We start from the raw sequence: 21,571 nt of genomic DNA, 5'->3' as shown, positions 1-21,571 counted from the left end.
TCCCTCTCCCACTCCTCCTGCTTGTGTTCCCTCTCTTGCTGTATCTCTCTCTGTCAAATAAATAAGTAAAATCTTAAAAAAAAAAAAAAAAGTGCTAGTTAATTGAATTTTGCTGTTTGTTCAAAATATTTCAATACAAAAATCATTAAAAAAGATTAAATCTTGTTCTTAAGTTAAATGGCTGGGATTCATGGTTAAGACTTATGAGTTGGGAATACCTAATTAAATTAAATTCTATTCTCTCTAACTAGTTTTGAGTATCACAGAAAAAATAGAAAAGCCTAGGCTATCTATATTACAGTTAGATTTTCATCTCCATGAGAGTGTATTTTACACATTTTTATTTTATTTTATTTCATTTCATTTTATTTTATTTTATTTTTTTATTATGTTATGTTAATCACCATACATTACATCATTAGCTTTTGATGTAGTGTTCCATGATTCGTTATTTGTGTATAACACCCAGTGCTCCATGCAGAATGTGCCCTCTTTAATACCCATCACCATGCTAACCCATCCTCGCACCCCCCTCCCCTCTAGAACCCTCAGTTTGTTTTTCAGAATCCATCGTCTCTCGTGGTTCCTCTCCCCCTCCGATTCCCCCCCTTCATTCATTTTATTTTATTTTATTTTATTTAAGATTTTATTTATTTATTTGACAGAGACACAGCAAGAGAGGGAACACAAGCAGGGGGAGTAGGAGAGGGAGAAGCAGGCTTCCCGCTGAGCCGAAGGCAGATGCTTAATGACTGAGCCACCCAGGTGCCCCTATTTTACACATTTTTAAATTAATCTTTACCTTTCTGGTTAAGGATGGTTTTATGACCAAATATTCACAGTGGTGTGAAAGAAAGTATTTTCTTAAATTATATCGTATTTTCATATTTCAATACGTTTAAATAGTTTTAAGTTAAAAATTAACATTGTTTATTGAAATATTTTAAATTTTATTTTTGTTTATTTTTCCCCTATCTAAACTTCTAAAAAACACTGGGTTGAAGACAATGCACCTTTTTAACTTAGTGATTCTGTTCTATATCCTGACATCCTACAAGCCCCAGTGAAACTCTTTTAACCCTGATACATGGATCTGATACCAAGACGTCAGGTTATTAGATAAGGATATTTGTTGAAGGACACAGTAGTAACTTTCATCACTAATACATATATTGATCAGTCAGATATTTTTAATACACTGTTGAAGGACCATTGTCTTTAGCATATGAAATAACCAAAAAACTCATCAGTCTTGGAAGAAAAAATACCTTGAATACTAACGTCTTACTTTATATGGAAGCAGCTTCTGAGAAAATCTCAATGTGTGTTCTTTTTTCCTCATAGAGCTTCTATTTACTATTTCCACAACATGGTAACTTCCTATTAAACACTGCTGTGGAATGAAAGCCACAAAGGAATGGATCTATTTACTCCATTTTAAACTCTTCAGCCAAAACTTGGCTAAAGGGGAAAGTAAAGCAGCTGTGTTCTATGAATCTTTAGGGTGTTATTGCAAGCCCAATTTTGGCTCTGCTGGGATTTATGAAAAGAGGTTAAGAGATTTGCAGAAGTTACACAAATGTATTGAAATACATGATTGGATCAGTAGAGACTAAAATTCCAACTGGAGAAAGTAAGGAACTGCATGCTTTTATTTCATACTATATATGTGCCTATATATATATATATATAGGCATTCATATATATATAGGCATTCATATATATATATACATATACATATATACATACATACCACAATAAATACACAACACAAATATATATGTATACATACACATAGATATATTTGTGTATTTTATAAATTTATTTCATATACTATATATTTCTTAACCCTTGCTGTATGAAGCACTTTCTTGATATTTAGTAGAGATGGTTGACTAATTTTGATTAAAAATACACTCTTCCTACAAGGAAAGAAATATACATACCCACACAAATGTATATATATATATATGTACACACATACATATGTATGTATAAAACACATACACATATCCACACATGTATACCTACACATATACAAATATACATATGCATGCATACACATATATACCTATACATATATATACACACACATTTATTTAGCAGAAACATGCATATATATTTTTAAATGTATATACATGTTTACATATCTTACAAACGTATATGTATATAAATGTCTAAATGAAATATACATTTCATGATGATGTTGGTCAAGAACAACAGTAATGTACATAAATTAGAATGTAGAACCAAGAACAAAACATATTCAGATTTATTCAAATACATCCTGTGAGCCTCCTGTTGAAATATTACCAACTTCATTGTCACAAATTTAAAAGGGAGGGAAAAATAGAGGACAGAACCGGGAGGGAGAGATAGATACTGAAGCAAAGAAACATAAACATAGCTGATCCAACCTGACAGCCCTTTACCGAGCTTCAGGAAGCTTTCAATGATAGTATTCAAGACAGGCTTCCGTGTAACAGCAGTAAAGACACTATCAACAGCCACTTCAAGCGGTTCAGATAGAGCTTCCCTCCAAGGATGGAAAGAAGTGATAAGTGGAATTCAGCTGTAAGCATCAGGACTTAGAAAGATTTCTCTACTTTATATATTGATGGCCAAGTTGAAAGAATGTGCAGCAAGGTGAGAATCTTGCTGGTGAAACAAAAAACCAAGGAAAGGTGGTCAATAAAAAGGTGGGTAGCAGTGCAGTTGCCCGATGAGAAATCTTGAAGTTAAATGGCATCTTGCAATTCATTGTAAAAGGAAGAATCTGAGACTGAACAAGGAGAATCCCAAAAGAATTCTCCATTTACAAATGTGCCTTCAGAAAAACTGAACATAGAAACAGGAACCGGCTTCAGATCTGATGATACTTCATCACAGCCTCCAGACGAAGAGTGAAACATTGTCTACTCTTCTACAGATATTTTTTGGCACATGTGTAAAAAATAATGTTGGAAAGTTTACTGATCCTTAAAATCTAAACAACTATTGTAGAAACAAATTTTCCTTAAGTCCCAAAACAGTATGTAATACTAATGAAGCTCTTTTAGAATTATCATCTTTACAGAGAGATAGCTTTTCTAAATCTAGGGACAAATGAAGTGAGAGTGATTTTCATGTTTCTGGAATTTCTCTCTTTGATAAACATAATGAAAGACATAAACTGTGGCTTATTTATTTATTCATTTATGGAGGATGCATGTATGCATGTATTTATCATTTATTTGGAATATGCCAACATGCTGCTATTTTAAAATATCTGTCAGTACCACTTTTTGTAAATAAGTGGCCAAATTTTTCAGTTTTTGTTTGTTCTTTTGTTTGCCTTTTATAAGGTAACCAAATTTGCTAGTTTGTGTTTTGATTATCTGGGAGAGAGGCCGTATTATTACTCCATCAGTGAAACTGATCACACTAACCAAATAGGGGCAAAAAGAAACAATATTCCCTTTTTTAATTTCCTTGCAGAAACGTGGTCATATTCCACATCCCCTTAAGAGAAACACCATAAAACATATGTCTTAAATATTTTAGTCAATTAGGACCATCCACTTCGAAGCAGAATATTCTTCAAATTATAGCACGATAGTTCCCCATAATTCTACCGGGACAGGGCTGCTATTTTAAGAAACTCTGTGGTTTGAGAAATGACGATAGGACAAAGAAATGTACACAATCCTGAAGTGAGCCAAAGGACAGATGCTGCAGGCTATCTGAGCTTCTGTTAAATATGAGAACCAAGGGGCATGAACTTAAGCTAGAGAATGGCCGAGCACTAAAAAGTGCTTCCAACTCTTTTGCAATTGCCCTTTGCGGAATAAACAGCCCAGGAAAAAAAGATAACAAGCAGCATACACAACAAGAAGGTGGACAAGTGGCTCTGGGCAGTGCAATGGGCAATTTAATGAGTAGAAATCCTCAGTGTGCTATTTTCAGGTTAAGTATGTATATGGATGCTCCTAAAATGGGCATTTTCATTATAGCTAAAAATATTTTTAGGAGCTTCGGAGTACCTCTATTTTGAGGGGTTTAAAATCATACCATTGAAGCTAAATATTTATCTTTTAAAAATTTGCTGGGAAAGAAACACCTCTTGGGAATTATTAAGAAATCAAAAATGTTTCTATCTGGGAAAAGTGTTTTTACACACATATAATTTTGTGGTTTTTTATAAAGAACTAGTACATTTATAGTCTCCAAATCTAGTCCATCTGCTAAAAATGAAGTTCATTTCTTTAAGTAGTCTATAATTCAATTCCTTTCCTCTTATCAAGTATCCATAGAGCAGAGGGAGTGAGAGAGTTAACAAAAATAGTTATTAATTTTGCCCTCACAAAGCACTTAGGAAGGCATCAGGAATCACGGTATTATAGAATTATTACCGTGGATAGGGCTTTAGAGCAAACTCCCCTCATTCTGAAGACTTCAGGTAGACATGTGAAGTGATTTACCTCTAGTTTTGTGACCAGAGCATCCAGACTCCCAATTCACTACTTTTTTAAAATTCTACTAAATAGGATGAGGTATATAAGGGGTTTAGTATACCGCCGGGCACAGAGGTGACACCTAATAATTGTTGCTAAAGCCATATAAAGAGCAACAGGTAGAGATGCATAGAGACACCGTTGGACACAGAGGAACATAAGCTCAAACTTTGACAGTAAGACAAGAGGCCCAGCAAAGGTATAGGGTAAGGTTGACGAGCATTAAGCTACTTTCCAAAAGTTTCTAGACTTTCCTTTAAGTTATCAAACAAATGCTGGTTTTGGTGGCTAAACACTAAGCCAGCTTGCTACGAATCCTGCCAGCTTGGTGAGAGCAGAATTTCCTTCAATCCCTCCTAATTATCATATACCCGGGTGAGTGCTTCTCCGCTGAAGAGACCGTCTTATGCCTTTGTATGCCAAGCACCCCTCACATAATAGGTTCTCGATAAAAGGTGCTCCATAATTGATGAATAAAACAACAGATAAACAACCATGAAGTAATAGGAAAACTCTAACTCAGAAAACTCAAATGTGAATGATCAGGATGTGCTTTTCTCAAATGAAGAAATGCACTTTGCACTCCTCACTCACAAATGGTTTGCTTGCAGAGTTATGGAATAACAGATAAGTTATTCACGACTGTTTGGGGAGCTGAACCATATCTTTCGGTTCAAATGAACATGCTGTGGGCAGGTTCTCCCTGGTCTCTCACTGATTATCAAGAGTGACCTAAAGGTTTTTAACCTTAAGGACAGAGTTTTCCATTTGCATCGTGTCATCCTGATCTCTACCCTGAGAGACTGCCCCTTGTTTGACTAACCAGCCCAGCTTGCCTGTCTGTGGCTACACATGCTTAGGGAAAAAAATTCTAATTAAGCTAGTTTATACATTTTAACATGTCTGGAAAATTGTAGAGTTAATGGTTGCAGACCATTTCCATTACTTTAGTCAAGGGATCGCTTTTTTTTTTTTTTTCATTTTCAAAATGTGCCTATGGGAAAAAGGGAAAAGGGAGAGGCCTGTGAATTCAGCTCCTCATCTCCCTTTGTGGTAGCTGTTAAGCGAGTGCATTAGTAGGAAAGAAAAAGGATAATAGGGCTAGTAATTGGCAGGGCTGTCCGGCTACACCTCTCCTCTCTCCCACCACTTGGCCCTGCCCAATTTATCTCTCCCATAGCCCCTTGATGCCTCATCTCTTCACCAAACTTTTACAAAGTTGCCCCCTGTATCTGGTGGCTTGTTATGTAAGGATTTTCATCAAAGCTTCCACATGAATGTTCCTCCACTTGTTAAATCAATATTAAAACAAGAAAGAACCCCTAGTTTAAAGCATCCGTGTTGCCAGTCCCCCAGCTGGATGGCCACTGCCGATGGTAAGTGGTGAGGGAAAAGTATAATTAAAACTTAACTTTCAAATGGAGCTCATAGTTTATACCCAGTAAGAAGCTCTTTTCACCACGTGAGCTTTCAGGTGGCTGTTCTGAACAAAATAGGTGCTGATTCCTTTTATGTGAAACCCTTAAGATAACTTTAACATGGTCCTTTGCAGTTTAATTTATCATAAATTCTGGCACCATTTATCACTAAATGCAAAATGATGAAGAAATGGCTCTATTAAATCTGAATAACTGCTGAATTAAAAAGCTGTTAAATGAGTTGAAGCACATAGTACTGTTAACAATATGTGGAAGTGTGTTTGGCTGGAATAAATTACTTTCACAGTCATCATTTGAAGAGTCTACCTTTGGAGGAATATGTTCAAAATTTCACATCTTGATTCCCTGACTAAATCCACATGTACTGCTAATGTACTTTTAAATTGACTTCACAGAGAACGTGAGAAAATGCCTGGTCTGAAATTCTTAGGTATCAAAACAAAATTCCTCTATTTAAAAACTGAGGAAAAGATGACTTTAGAAGAGGCATGTAAAATCCACTAGCAAATTCCAATTAAGATATATTTTATTTGTCCACTCTTAATCTTTCAAGAAACGGCTTTGTGATATTTTCATGTGATCTAGCACACTAATTTTTCAACAATAGCTCTCCCAAAGCAAGTATTTTAGCATCACCCATCCATAGCACTTTTTAAATATAACACAAGGATCAGTTCACACACCTAACGGATTGATTTTTTTTTCTGAGAAATTAGTTGGCAATAGTAAACAGAGTTTTGTTCAAAGTAGGGCTCTGTCACATAATCTGTACTCATTTATATTCTGAATAACATTAACAAAAAAGGCTTAAATAGCAAGACATTTATGAACTTCACAATATAGTATCTGGACTCTAGACTTTGACAAAAAGCATTCCTAGGATCTGTGCTGATAGAGCACCATTCCCCAAGTATGTCCCCTCGCAGGGTTTTAGCACATAGACAGGGTGTTCTTAATCCTAACCCGCATGAGGGCACTTCCTAATGTCTTTAATTATCGCCCTGGTATTGTGATTAGAAACAAAGACTTTTCAATAATAGTGTCCTGTTGCATGTTTAGAGATATTTCAGTGTGAAATCTTTAATAAAGAGGATTTGTGAATGAACTTAATTAGCCCTGTTAAAAACATCCAGAGAACAGCAACTTCATGTCCACAGAGAGGGTTGTGTCTTGGCATGGGGCAGGTTCCTTGGGGAGACTTTCTCTGTGAAAAGCAAGGTACTATCGTTTGAGAAAGCACAAGCCTTATTTTTACATGTTTACCAAATACAATATCTGGTTTACAGAAAGCAGTTTATTCAACTATTCTCAAAGCCCACCAGATATGTTGTTTTACAGGGTTTACAAAAATATCTATGGACACAATGCTAAGTTACAGGCACACACACACACACAGGGAAATTCTTGAATTCCAAAGTGGTATAGACATACTTTTGTCTTTGTCTTTATGTGCTTGAAAGGAAACTATATAACTATGTAAAAAAGAAAGCATGTGTCAATAATGTCTATTTATGCAACATTGGTTTCTTTCTTCTTTTTGTTCTCATGTACCCCTTTTCATCCTCCTTTCTGTCAGCTCATCCACCCCAGGAAAAGAGCTTGATAGTCTCTAGGTTATTATGTGAGGTGAGACAGACAGAGAGAGAAAAGGATAGACCACAGAAATTAGAAGACTGAGTGGAGGGAGTAGAGTATTTCCCTTCTGAGTGCAAAGGACAGTAGATCACTCTCTAAGAGCTGCGAGAGACACTAGTAGACTTTGGTAGGTAGCTGTTGGGGGACTTTGAATCTGGTACCCACATCATTTTCTCTTCTCCCATCTGATTGTCTCTGGGAGTGCTTTCTGCTTGGGATATGCCCTTTAATTCTACAAAGCTAAGGAGCCTTAGGGGAGGGGCCAGATTAGAGAAAGCTATTGAGTCGGTTATAAAGCTTAAAACTCTGTTTATTTGCTTGCTTGTTTATTTTCTTAGATTTCTATTACACCTTTCCCGTCCCAGTTTAATTGGGGGGGAAAGCAGGTAACAATCAGGGGTAGTAATCTATCTAAGACTAAAATTTTTGCATTTAGCAAAATGCATTTAGCATTTAGCATGCTGTAATGCTGAGTGTGTGTGTGTGCGTGTGTGTGTGTGTGTGTGTGTGTGTAAGATGAAAGATCCTCCAAGCATACACATTGAGGAACCTAATTAAGTGATATCATCCAAACTAGAAATCTGAAAGTCATCTCCTATACTTACTTTTCAGTCATCTTCCCAGTGGTAGGAAATATATAAAGACCCCCACTCACCCAAGATCCCTGTCCCCTAATTTTTCAGTCAACTGCTAATCTAGGAAATTCTGTGAAGGGATATTGCAGCTGGAGCTAAGGTACTAGTAATCAGCCGAACTTAAGAAAAGGCGATTGTCTAGGTAGAACCAATGCAATCACATGAGCCCTTACAAAATAGAAGAGGAAGGCAGAAGAGTCAGTCAGAGAGATGAAGCAGTGCGAGAAGAATCCAACACGCCACAATTCTGAGATGCAGGAGGCTATGTGGAGGGACCGAAGGGATGCTGTTAGAAGTTCCAGGACATCCCCAGATGACAGCCAGCAAGAAACAGGGACGTTCGTCCTACAACCACACAGAACAGAATTCAGTAAATAGTCTGGAAACAATTCTCTCCTAGAGTCTCCAGCCCTGCCGAACACTTTGACTTCAGCCTTGTGAGACCAGAGGCAAGGAGCCCCATGGACTTCTGACCTACACAACTGTGAGATGGCAATAAATGGGTATTGTTTTAACTGCCAAATTTGTGGTACTTTGTTATGGCAGCAATAGCAAATTAATACACTCCATTTATTCTGACATTAAGTTCTATTCTATAACCTTTATTTCTGGAATCCACCCCTTCCTCTCTTTGCTCATTGCCACTACACCACTGAATTCTTGTAACTCTTTCACTGCATTAGCAAAATACTCCTAATAGGTTTCCCCTTTTTATCTTCCTTTATCCTCAGTCTACTTACCTTAGTGCCATAGGGATATTGTTTTTGAAACACAAATCCATGGCTTTTATGTCCATATGGTTGATTTGTGGCACACAATGATTTCTCCAAGATCCAATTAAGATAATAATATACAACACTTTAAAGTCATAAGCTCATAATTTATAAAAACAAATGGGAGGAAAGTGTATAAGTGGATAAAAATTTCCACACATTTCTAGAAAGTGGAAAGCAGACAGATGACTGGCGACTCATGAAGCAGGACAGGATCCACTGCTTGGAGCCTTGCAGAGGGTTCCAGAGCCAGAGGAGACCTGGAATTTGCAAGGGCAAAGTATGACTGGGAAGATGGGGTGGGGGGATAAGCAAGGGGTTGATATCATAAAGCCTAATGGAAAGTCAATAAACATAACAATGGAATTCTCACTTCTTCCACCTCTGTACACAGAACAAATGTTCTACTTAAAGGAAGTGAGCAAACTACGTGTGGAGGGTAGGGCAGCTGGTGTATATTTGGAGCACACAGAGCAATAGCATTTCCATTATGGGCTGCAGGCATGGCCAATGGCAGACTCAGTGACAACTCTCTAGGTAGTGAAGTTTGCCAGAGGACAAGCAGATTTTTTCTCATTTCCGTCTTCTTCTTTTTTTAAGATTTTATTTATTTATTTGACAGAGAGAGCTCAAGCAGGGGGAACGGCAGTCAGAGGTAGAGGGAGAAGCAGGCTCCCTGCTGAGCAGGAAGCCCAATGTGGGCCTTGATCCCAGGACCCCAGGATCATGACCTCAGCTGATGGCAGACGCTTAGCTGACTGAGCCACCCAGGAGCCCCTCATTTCCTTCTTATATATGAATAATCTGATAAGGATCATGAGACATTTGATGAAATTCTAGAATACAAAAGAGAAATTTCAGAGGAAACATAATTTAACGAATACAAGGTTTTGTTCTAAGCTCTAAATAGTATAATCAGAAATATTTAAGAAGATACTACAACCATGAAACAAACACACAAAAAATATGGTGTTATGAGTAGAAAAGGAATCACAGAGAACGAGGGAGAAAGTTTACAAACTAAAAATGTGATTACAAAAAAGAAAAAATTTGATGGATGGGTTTGAGGAGAAAAATCAATAATCAAGAAGTTGAACAACAGAAATCAGAAAATATAAGTAAAAATTATTGTAAAGATATAGAGGATTTGTCCAGAAATTTTATAATCATGTTATTAGGAATTCCAGAAAGTAATTAAATAACAATTAGCAAAGAATTGCCCAAGGCCAAAGGACACAAGACTTTAAATTGAAAGTGTCCAGCACAACTAATGAGAAAGAACCAGAACTAGACATATTATTATAAACTTTCAAATGCAGACTTAAAAATTTTGAAAAGCCTCCAGAAAGAAAAATATGTCTCTTAATGAGATTCAAGCTGGCATCAGAGTTACCATCTTCAAAAGTGGATATTAGGAGAAAGAAAACAAAATTGCAATGTTCTGTGGGAAAACAAATTTCAACTTTGAATTCTATACCCAGATGAATTATAATCCAAATGTGAGGGTAAAAATAACTATAATTTCATATGTGAAAGAAATCATAATTTACCTCCTAACTCTTTCTTCCGAAATTATTTAAAATTTGTTCCACCTAAATAAAGGCAAAAAATACACACATAAAAAAAAGATAATATGGTATTCAGGAAATAATGTGTACAAATTAGGAGATCAATAAAGACAAGTTGTAGGATAACCTGATGTGCCTGGTTCTAGAGAGAATTTAGTCCCAATGGGAGGTGAAGGAGGGAGGTTTCTAAGGGGAAAGAGAGAGCAAATGTTGTAGATTTTTATATTCTTAGCAATCAACTGGAAGTCCTTCAACATGCATTTAAAAGTCCTTAGGTATGCCAAAAATGCATGAAAAAGGAAGGCATTAAGAAACCAAAGAAAATGCTGTTCAATAAAAATAATATATCTAAATAAAGCTTGTAGATTGGCTAATAATAATGTATCAGTGTTAATTTCTTAGTTTTGATCACTATACAATGGGTACGCAAGATGTTAACAATAGGAAAATCTGGCTAAAGGATGTACAGGAATTCTCCATACTATTTTTGTAACTTTTATCTAAGTCTAAAATCAATTAAAAACAAAGAAAAATAAATTTAAGCAAAAGGAGATATGATAGTAGTATGTTACTTGAGTGCACAATAGACAATAATTATGTCGTCGAGTTATAAATAAAAAAACAATAGAAAAGTAGTTAGTAATTTAGTGTATAGAATGATTTTGGTTTTGTCTGCATCAAAACCAGTGTTACCTGAGTAAGACATTGCCAAGGCAGATGGTCAAAATGCCAAATATCAAAACCTCTAGCTGCGGCTCCTACCAGGATTCGTCTCAGAAAATCGCCTACTCCTTGGGAATGGAATTAGGCAAAGTGTAAACTGAAAAATTCAGCAACTAAGAGACAGGTTTGGACATTGGGAAGAGTGTGCATGGACAGGAGGATGTTTACGTTGCTCAGTGATTGAGGCAAGATCAATGATAATCAATTGGAGCTTCTACTCATGATTAATGTCTGCACAATTGCTGCAGCCAACTCTACCTGTCCCACACTTCCCCTAGACCTGGCAGAACAAGAAAACTAAGAGCCAAGCCCCAATCTGGACCAAACTTGCTACAAATACGTTATGCACAGCAGACACTGATCATACCATCTTCATGCTATACATGTTTCTAAGATTCAGAGCTTACTGATATCCCAGTGAGTAACTTGTATGTGCAGCCAGCTGTCCTAAAGTGGATGAAAAATAATATCTCTGAGTGGAGCAACTGTTTTCTCACCTGATGCTCATGAAGTTAAATGAGTGACCTCCAGTGAAGACCACTTGAATGTGGCCTTTGCCATGACTGACAAATATGAGAAGTAGCTGGTGATATGGAGTCCATGGACGTATTGGGAAATACAAAGGATCAATTGACGACCAATGTAAATATCATAGCTACCAACTGGGATGCTTGTTGCCATGAAATGATTGATACCCTTCTCTATGATGGAGACACTTGAGTTTTAGGCCCTCCTGGCTCACAGAATCTTTTCTGATGTAACCATTTCTTGCATCAACATCTTGCATCTTGTGCTTTGATGTAGTTATAGTCCTCACTACCACACCTCTCTAGGGCCTGTCTACAAATATTAAAGAGAGATCTGTAAGGATCAAAGTGTTTACAAATAACTTAACTACGCTCCAGAATAAAGTCCTAGCAAGCTGAAAAAGAATAAATATATAGATAGACAGATAGATACATATTGTGATTTTTAGCTTTTTGTGTGATATAGATCATACTATGTGTGTGTGTTTATATATATAGTTAATATTATCTTTGAATACATATAAATATAATATGTTATATATTTTATACATATATTTATGTATATAAGATATATGTGTAATATATATAAATACATAAATATTTATGTGAGATATAAGATAAAAATCACCAAAAAAGGGTAAAAATCACATTAACAGCCATCTATATAATTAAAAAATTATCAGGCATGCAAAGAAGAAAAAAACACTATAGGATAAGCAGAAAAATCAGTCAACCAAAACTGCCCCCCAAATGGCACTGTGCATATATATATACACACACAGACACAATTAGTAGACAAGAAAAGTTTTAAAAATACTGAAGCTGTATTCCATATATTCAGCAAGGTAGAAGAAAGATTGAACATGTTAAGTAGAGGCACAGATGATATAAAAAAGACTCAAATCAGGCCTCTAGAAATAGATTTATAAGGCCTGAAGTAAAAAATACACTGTTGAATAGTTTCCTTCAAATCATCAACAAATGAAAAATCATGTGAAATACCACTACCAGAAATAATCCCAGTTGAACATGGTGGAACATCCTGCTAGTAATTACACAACCTACATGTGCATGCATGCATATGTGCAAGTAATTCCACATAAGGTGGTTTATACAATGCGTTTAAACAGCATCAGACTCAGCAGCATAGCAATTTGTGAACAGGTGACAGAAGTGCAAATGTAAGAGGTCAAGAAGATAGGGAAACTCTGGCAGCTAATTCCTTCTTAAGGAAATCAAAATATGCTACTTCTGTTCAATACACACACACACACACACACACAAATATAAATATGGTATTTAAAATTGTAGTGGAAAGCTGTTACCAAAAATCGTGTCATATTGCCATTGGTACAATGTAGGAAAAGAAAGTAGGGGTGATATAAGTAATCATCATCTACTATAGCAAGTTGTAATCAGTAATATCTATGGTAGATCAATCAAGAAACCAATTAACATATTATGTGGAAACATATAGCAAACACCAGAAAAATGAAAAACAGGAAAAGGTATAACATATTCCCTCTAGGGAGTGGATGTAGATGGTGTAAACTGAATACTAACCTACACAAAAGGTACTGCAACACTGCCTGGAATCAACTGTGATGGTACATTAAAAGGAGTATTTTAAAATTTTTCAACTTTTAGAATAAGTCTGGACAGGGACGCCTGGGTGGCTCAGTCGGTTAAGCATCTGCCTTCGGCTCAGGTCATGATCCCGGGGTCCGGGGATCGAGTCCCACATCGGGTTTCTCACTCAGCGGGGAGTCTGCTTCTCCCTTTGCCTGCCGTTCCCCCTTCTTGTGCACTCTCTCTCTATATATAATAAATAAATAAATAATCAATCAATCAATCAGTCTTTAAAAAAAGAAGAAGTCTGGACAATGCACTGAAGATTTAATTATGGTTGTTATTTTAGCTATTTTAATGTTTTTATGTATCAATTTAAAATAATAATGTCACTCCTTTTCCATTTTGTACTTAGAATTTCATTCTCTTGACTAACTGCTTTGGACAGTGGTGATAATATAATGTTTCTCAGTTGAAAAAACTTCTACTCTTTTACTCGTGCACAAGCATTTAAAGTGTGTGTGTGTGTGTGTGTGTAGTGTTAATGAAGATACTTCCTATTTTAATTTAAGGGTTTTGTCAGGAATAAAGTAGAATGTTATCATTTATTTGTTTCAAAAAATAATGCAATTGCTGGGGAAAAAAGTGTTGTAATGTTATAAGTAATCGATTGGGAAATTGTTGACAATTATCTTTAGTCTTCCACATTCCGTTGTCTTTTAGTCTTTCTGAGGTAGCCAATCAGAAAGCCCTGCTTCTGAGACTAGGGACTCGTTAAACAATGAAGATTAACATTCAGGAAGGCTTATAATTAAGCTTCAGTTCTTCAAGCAGAATATTGGCATATTGGACAAGTGACCTAGGAGTGCAAATCTCTAAATGGTTACAAGTAAGCTTAAAATTAATTTCCCACTAAGATGAATGAAAGTTTTTAAACACGACACCTGGGTTAATGCTATTGTTTTGTAGTGCTGCAGACTCAAGCAAGAGACTTGGTAACAGCTCCGTCAGAGGAGGTAGCTTATCAATACAATCAAGAAAGGTTTATTAACTTCTGAAAAAACATTAGGTTTGTTTTGTTAACATTGTGAAAAATATTGCAAAATCATTTATTATAAACAACATTTCTTCTGTTATCTGCTTCTTCAAAGAAGGATAATATTAACACTGTAATTTGTATGAATTTAAAATTTTGAGCTCCAGTAAAGGAAGGGCAAAAAGGGAAATACATCGATTACATTTAACAGAGAATGTTAAATTTTTACAAAAGTCCTTTTTTTTTGGCAGTAAATTATAAGAGAAGTTTCATATATGAGACCTTATAGGATGGCACTGACAATGGTTTATAACAAATGTGGAAACAATTTTCACCTGGTTCTTTCTTATTAAGACCTCATAAAAGTCAAAGAAAAATTAAACTACAGCTAAGTGAAAGTGATTTTATAGACTAAATTAATGTACAAGTTTAGTTAATATACAAATTGAGTTTTCCAGTAAACTAACTTTATGCAGAAATGGAATTTAGAGTAACTGGTGTTCAATGGCAAATATTGATTCTGGTTTTAAGGAATCCCCGAAATATATCAGATTATTTAAGTTGTATAATTATCTTCTTCCACAACTGTTTTTATGCATCTATGGTATTTAAGGTATCATAAAAGTAGAAGACATAGTTCATTACAGTATTCAGTTAACATATTATATACCAAGATGGGTGTGTGTGCACATACATGCACTCACAGGGATGGACAGATAGACAGATGGAGGTGGGGTCAGGTGAGCAATGTCCCATGTCTAGAAGTAATTGACTCTGGGATATTTACTATTTCACAATATTAAACTCATCCTTTAGATAAAATTATGTAAGTTTTGCATTTTAACACAAGGCCTGTTATTATAGGCTACATTCTATTAGGCATTATGGGGCCAATGTCCCCTCATTACAGGCGTTATCCTGATTGAGAAGTTCTACATTAATACTAAAATTTTTATTTATTAGCACATTATTATATTTATATTACATTAATTAATTATTAAAATAAACTCCTAAGAATCAGAGTATTTTTTATTCTTTTTGGTCTTACCTATCAATATACCAGCCAATAGAAGCCAAAATTGTGTTAATACCAGCTCAAGTCACAATTATAGAAGCCGAGAGAACCAATTAAATATTTCCACAATTCCTGCTCTCTCACCTTGAAGGCCACTCCCCTTCCTCCATCATAATGGCCACTGTTCTCCCCAACCTTCCCTAATCTGGGGTGAAGTAAGGAGAGGGCATGTGCCATGGCTCTCAAGGCCAACCAGGTTCAGACTTCTATCCACTGTCCCCAGGTTTCTATTGTTTCATTCCTGAGTGGCTTGAACACCAGACAGTTTCCAACAGAATTTCTCAAAAAGTTTTATCTTTACCGATTAGCCTTCTCCCCTAATTAAGTCTTAAAATAACCTTACACTCTAAGTCATCCACTTCCACACATTCCTGGTATGTGCCATCTTTGTGCAATAGCTAAATTATCTCATAAAATTCCTGGCATTTCTTCCCTGCGCAAGGGGATTAGACTAAATGAGTTTTGGGAATTTACAGACAGGCGACAAGAATCTCTGGGTTTACATGGAGAAACTTAAAGAACAGAAGATCAGTTAGCTGGGCATGAGGTAGAAAAAAACTTGAGGAGTAAGACATTGAGGGAGGCCAAACTGATGAAGACTCACGTTGTAATTATCACAAATATTGGGTAGAAAGCTATTCACAAAGGTATAGAAGCTTAACAAAGAGGCATAGGACTTATGCCTCCTGGAAAAGGGAAAACTAAGTGGGCTCACGCCTGAGACACTGAGTATAAAAACTTGAAAAAAAAGAAGGTAGCATGAGAGATGCAGTAAACATAGGGGTTAGTAGTGAAACTTTATCAGAATTAGAATGAGTGTCATTATCTAAGTATTTATTTAGGAAAAATCAGTAAGTCATAACATAGATCATTCATTTATAGAAGTAAATCTACTCTAAGGATTATATTTACAAATGGCAGGTTGAGGTGACCAGGGTATACTCTTAGAAAAATATGACCAATTGGGTATCCAAATCAATATATGTTTTAATATATGTCTTACCTTTCCAAAGTGTTTTAGATTACTTGGAAGTAGACTCTAAGCAAAGATTTGAGTGCAAGTATTTTATTTAGAAAATATAGGAACTGATGGCAGAAAGTGGGGGAGTGAGAGCAGACAGGAAGACAGCCAATAAATGGATGACCATGAAAACCAGCTAAAACAGTGAGCGACTAAAGCTTAAGCCTGAGAGAAAGCCATAGTAACCAACGTAAACGCCACACACACGCACGCGCACACACACACACACAAACACACACACCCCTATCTCTTAGAGTTATCAAACATGTGAGACAGAGGAGCTACAGTGTTTATACACCAATTGTATCAGTCATTGGTTATTCCCTGGGACTTCCAGTCTGCCAAGCCTGGGGTAGAGCACCACAACAAGTCTTCAACAAACCTGTAATTGGAAGTCAGGAAGGATTCCTAAAGAGTTAAGATCCTAGGATATAAGCGGGGCATAGACAGTGTCTGCTATGTGGAAGAAAGCATTATTTTTAACGTAAGGGGATAACTAACATGGATCCTTGAAAAATATGTCAGCATATTTTCAGCATTATCTAAGTTGTGATTGTCCTTGGCATGTCACAATCACACAAAGGGAAGTATCCAACCAAATCCCCTTGCTCTGACTTCATATTTCCCATAGTTATAATATGACATTCTGTATGGACTTGCTGATGGGTTAAGAGGATTCAGTCTTCTGGTCATGGTCAAAATTCTTTTCCTTATGCAACCATCGTGGATGATACTTCCTTCTCTTTGATTTTGTTTAATTCTGCTTAGTTACTCTGAGCCTAAACATATCTGGATATGCTAATCTAAAGGTCAGAGCCAAGAACATGGATATTCTGCTGAGAATGTATTACCCTTTCAGTAATTTTCCAGACAAAATAGTCTAGTGAGGACATGTGGGACACGGCAGTTTTCAGTGGATGGGTGTGTGCTTGTACATGTGAACACTCACACCCAAACCGGTTAACTTTTCCTTAATGTTGGGATGGACTTTATCCTTCCTATGGACCTCAGTGGCCATTCATTATAGGCTTACATGAAACCACCTCAGGTATGTTGTTTTCACCGTGATATGGACATCACCATCACCAGTATGTATAGACTATGAAGATTTTATTACCTGTATTTATCCAAGAGATAAATATTTGAATGTCATTCTGAAGTGGCATCATGTTTCAATCAAGGTAAAAAATTACATGAAACTTCCAAGGGAATTTATGAGTGCTTTCAGTTCTCTATATTTTCTCTCCAATGTTATAAGTGATATATACTTATGGAATGATGGTTAATATTGGAATTATCACCAGTATTAATCATCTTCGTTTGACTGCCAATATGTAAGGTATTATAAAATTAGGAACTTAAAATGCCTAGGACCTTGGTTCCAGGTGTTTCTGAATCTTTGACAATGCAATATAAATTGTGAAACTCCATTTTCTCTTTCTGTCTTCTGGTTTAAATAAAGACCTAAGGCATAGAAGTGGCATTAGATAGAAACAGCCTCACACCAAATATCACAGGTATTTGAACAGATTAAAAAAGAGTATTTGAGGCTACGGAGGAAGGTAGGATAGGTAATGAAGAGACTTTCAGGTGGAGAAAAAGAGTAGGAGAAAGGTTCCCATTGGATCTAATTTCTCTTCTTTTCTCAGTTCTGTTATCTTTTTGAGCTTTAGTGTCCTATCTCTAAAATGGACATAACGATTTACCTGAAAGCAGTGGTCTCCAATTAGTTGATAACTGTCAAGTCTTCTAGACCAAGGATTCTATGACATGAGAAAAAAAGTTCATAGATCTCCACTGGTAATTAAAATAATACTCAGTATTCATTTGAAGTTTTGAAGAGATAAATATATTTGAAATTTTGAAATGGAAAAAATACTATGTTAAATGGATACTGTTAGTCTCTGAAAATAAGAGAAGCAAAGGAGAACTGGACACCAAATACATTAAAATTACCATAATTGAATAGCCTCCTTGTTACTATATAGCCATTAAAAATCATGCAGAGCATGTAACTTTTTTATTGGCTTGGAATTTAGCCATTGCTCTTATTTTTAAATTTTAATGACTGTGTTTTAACCCTTCCTATTAAGGCACAGAGAACTCCCATTTTCTTTTCTGTAACAACAGGCGTATTCTATGAGTAAAATTATGAGAGGCATATTTGGCAAATCTGTGGTTGAGGAAAAGTTGCCTTCAGATGATCTGATCATATCTTGACTTTGGTATTACAGATGACATTAAAGAGGGTGTAGCTCTTGAGGAAATCTTGGATTAAAGATTGTTCTTAAAGCATGTAATCATTCACTCTATGTATTATAAACCATATATTATAGAATACAAATTAAAAATATATTCTATACAGATATGGAAAATTATATAGTCTGAGATTCAGAAAAGTGAGAATGTAGTCATGGGCAATATGCATTGTCTCACATGCAGAAACCATTCCTAAGCAATGGTTTATTTAGATAGAAACACAGGACTGAAAAAGTTATAAGGAAATAAGGCATTAGTTACAAACATTTCTTAAATCCCTGCAATATGCTAGAAATTGTGCCAAGTGCTGAGATACAGGGATTAATATGATTTGGCCCTTGCCTTCTTAGAACACAGATTCCCAGCTGGGGAGACAGGCAAACAAGAATGATGGTGTGCTAAATGTACATTATACCAAAATGGAAATACGCAAATTGTAAAAATGCAACTGTCTCTTGTGGTCCCTTCAAGCCTGAGTACATCTAGATCTTTCTTAAACAATGGCAGCCTTTCCATTTCTAAGGGATTCCAGAAAAGGGTAGCCAGGGTGGGGTTGGTCTATGGTTTCCTTCGAAATCAATTCCCATATTAAATGTGCTCCACTGACAGGTTAGTTTTCTTTGTATTCCCTGGGGATCATTTTCTTTCTCAACTAGGGAGTTGAGTCAGTGATCTAATTAATAGCACATTTTCATGTTGGAAACGATAAGTACAATGGTTGCCAACTAAGATGTAATTTGGCAGCAATGCACAAGAGATCGTGATCTTCAAATTATGTTACTTCTTTGAATTAGTTAGAAGACAATGGTAATAAATGAAGGTCTAAGTATAAGGCCTAACTGCCACCTTCAAGAATACAGAATTAAATGTACAATCTAGATTGCTATTTTGTCCCACATATATCAGAATTGGGTTAATTGAACAAATTATTTTTAAGGTTTTTCTATTATAAATAGGATCCCAAATTAGAGTAATAGTGCAAAACCTAATAACTTGTTTATAGTAAAATCATCCTTGCAGAGAATTTATTTTAAATTTTTGGAAAACAAATATTTGGGACTATACATTCTCAGATTCTGCTAAAATTCTGCACTGATTATGGATCAGACTCCTTTCTCTTGTTGATAATCTCTCTCTTTTTTCAAGTTTCTAACCTGAGACAAGATCACAACTATTGTTTACGAATATCACACAGTATTAGGCATCATTTCCTCCTGTTCTCAATTTCTTCCCACTACCTCACTGCAAAACACAAAAATCTCATTGGTTGATGTATCACCCATTTTACAGTGAATGACCTTGCCTTGAAGTGACATTCCAGGTTGGTGGCTTTTATTTAAACATATCCTATAGTTTCAATAAAATAAACATACTAAATTAGAATTATATTTTCTTTTAACAGTAAGTATATGGTGTTAAGAGGTACAAACTTCTAAATACAAAATAAGTAAGTTACAGGGATGAAAATTACAGCATAGAAAATACAGTCAACAATATTTTAATAACTTTGTATGGTTGACAGATGGTTACTACACTTGTGGTGAGCATTTCATAATGTATGAAATTGTCAAATCACTCTGTTGTGTACCTGAAACTAATCTAATATTGCATGTCAACTATACTTCAATTAAAAATAAAAGTTTTTAAATGTATAGAATTGAGTAAAATATAAAATGTACTGTTGCTTTTGAAGAGAACATATTTAATACTGTTTTTAATAATACAAAAAATAAGTATGGTGGTGTACTCTCATTCGACAAAAATATCAATTTGTTTTTGATAAGCTGTTAATTAGAATATTCCTTCCCTCAGCCAACACAGACATTGTGTTTGTTCCATCTTAACAACTCACATTCCATTTATGACTGCAATTATCTGAATGTTGTCAATTGTTATTTAAAATTATTATTTACACATTGGAAGGTCTTATTTCCCTAAATATAAGCTCGTTGAAGACAAGAATGATGTGTTAGAACCACCAGTGCCTAGCCTATATGTTTACACAGTCAGGGCAAAAACAAATATTTAATTATGATGCTGACTAAAAATAAATACATTATTATGAATAAGATCTCTTCTTTTAAGAATCATGTAAGCTCAGCAAAACAGGTCCAGATGTGTTTATTATGAACAAAATTGGGTCATTAATCTAAAGATCTCTTACCAATAATATTAATTAAGTTCCTAAACATCTTGCTAAAGTATAATTACCCACACTTTACAGAGAAGGGAAAGAGGCAGATGGCAATAAAGTGCTGGGCCCGACTCAGATATTTTCACTGCACTGTCATGAAATGGAAACCAAGCCCCCAGTCTGGCAGAGAATGTCTCCATCATCTATTTTGACCTTCCTCTAAGTGTTGGCTGTATGGATAACCCTGCTAAAATGACATTTTTCCAAGATTATCTCTTTCCTTTCTAATAGTGTAGAACATGGGTTAAGAGCGTGATCTATTGAGTCAATCAGATTTAGACTCAAAATCTTATTCTACTACTTACTAGATGTAAGACTTGAGCAAACCACTAAACCTGAACTAAACTTCAGTTCCCTCATCTGTACAATAGGAAAAAACAACAACTATGCCTGTCTCAATAGGTCTTTGTGAGGATTAAAAAAAAAAAAAAATCACGTGCAAAAAACAACTGGAACATTATACATGATCAAGAAATAACAATTAGGGGTGCCTGGGTGGCCCAGTTGTTAACTGTCTGCCTTTGGCTCAGGTCATGATCCCAGGGTCCTGGGATTGAGCCCCATGGAGCCCCCTGTTGGGCTCTCTACTCAGTGGGGGGCCTGCTTCTCCCTCTCCCTCTCCCT

The 21,571-nt window shown here is 35.7% G+C and overlaps 1 long non-coding RNA gene across 2 annotated transcripts in view; it reads right to left on the bottom strand.

Moving 5' to 3' along the window:
- Positions 1-2,200: 2,200 nt before the first annotated feature.
- The window catches only part of LOC116635389, a 55,552-nt gene continuing 36,181 nt past the window's right edge, over positions 2,201-21,571 (bottom strand). Inside the window, exons 4-5 of one of the 2 annotated variants that reach the window (XR_004300161.1) lie at positions 8,376-8,547; positions 2,201-7,136 (exon numbers count right to left, since the gene is read on the bottom strand). This is a non-coding gene — a long non-coding RNA (uncharacterized LOC116635389). Of the gene's footprint in view, positions 8,548-21,571 lie in introns of both variants that reach the window. The other variant, XR_004300160.1, reaches the window with a different exon arrangement.

This window comes from Phoca vitulina, unplaced genomic scaffold (genome assembly GCF_004348235.1).
Source record: "Phoca vitulina isolate PV1807 unplaced genomic scaffold, GSC_HSeal_1.0 scaffold1, whole genome shotgun sequence".
In the NCBI taxonomy this organism is placed as follows: domain Eukaryota; kingdom Metazoa; phylum Chordata; class Mammalia; order Carnivora; family Phocidae; genus Phoca; species Phoca vitulina.
This window is presented reverse-complemented; position numbering and strand designations above follow the sequence as displayed.